Raw genomic sequence first — 1,340 nt, 5'->3', positions numbered from 1 at the left:
AATTGAGTGGTTCTACCTCACCTTTCAAGTGATGCAAAAGAACCAAAATGTCCATGATTTCAGGCTTGAGATCGGTACCAAAAAGGGTCTTATGAACCTTACTCTTAGCTCCCCATGGCTTTCAAAACTAGGACCTCATGATTTCCTTCTGCCAGACTATCTTCTTCAAAGAGAACTTAGACATGGCTCCTCCTATGGTTTGTCATTCAATTTAGATCAAAATTGTATTATCTAGCAACAAAATTTGTTTAGTGTCCAAATTGTAATGGTTAATACACTCAACAATCAGTTTGGGGGCTTGAATTGCCACTAGAAACCTGACTACTTCCACTAGCCCGCTTCCTCATAGTTTTGCTATTATTGGGTGGATTGGCTCCATCTTCAACCTTCTTTGGAAATCTTGCATGTTGAAGAAATAGAGTGAGATATCTATAATATTTTGCAATGTTGACTTAATCCCATTCAGTCCATCAAATCAAGCAAATCTTAATATAGATAGAGATGAATTAAAAATCTTAAAATGTAAAATAGCACAAAGAGTAGAGCTTTGTAACTATGAGAATTCTAAAATCACTATTCAATTCAACAACATAATAGTTCAAATAAGAAAGTGGTAGTTTGAAAATATGTTATGTTCATCTTTATATAGAAATCCCAATTCACCCATTAATCTTCAAGATCAGCACCACACGAGTAAATTATAAGATAAATCGATTAGATTAGTAAATGTCGAGTTCCTAACAAATTTTTCCATGTCTTTTCACTATTCTTTTTGGCCCAATGGTAACTTTCCTTTATTACAGACTTACTTTCCCATTTTTCACCAAGTTGTAGAAAATTAAGAATGGAGTACTCCATGGGGAAAAATCTACTTAGCCAAATTTTTCTCAAACTACCTTCCAAATGTGATTAACTAGCTTCCATTATCCTTTATAAGCATCCTGTGATTGATCTATGAGCCCAACATGCTTGCAGAAGTGATTTTTCAATAGATGTGGAAAATTGCTTCCCAGGGTTGAAAACCCGTTGAGGAGAAGGCAACTTCTATTTTTTTGCCTTCATCTTTATTTTCACCTAACTCTTTAAGTCAATGTGTCTCCAAGCTTTGAAAAATTTAAAAAGGGCTACAAAAGTGAAAAAGGAACCCACTTACTTGCTTTTCTCCCTTACAAATGCTTTTGTCTGAAAATTGACTTCTTGGGTTGAAAACCTGCCATGGAGAAGCTACTTTAGAGTTTTCTACCAGATGTTGCTCTAATCGTTAGGATGAATTTTGAGTGACTCCCAAGGTATATTTTGTCACAAAAGTTTTCACCCTTGTCCAAAGTTTTTACCTAAGG

Source organism: Cupressus sempervirens, chromosome 7, assembly GCF_028749045.1.
Source record: "Cupressus sempervirens isolate cs-2001-9-10 chromosome 7, ASM2874904v1, whole genome shotgun sequence".
Lineage (NCBI taxonomy): Eukaryota > Viridiplantae > Streptophyta > Pinopsida > Cupressales > Cupressaceae > Cupressus > Cupressus sempervirens.
Note: the sequence above shows the minus strand (reverse complement) of the source record.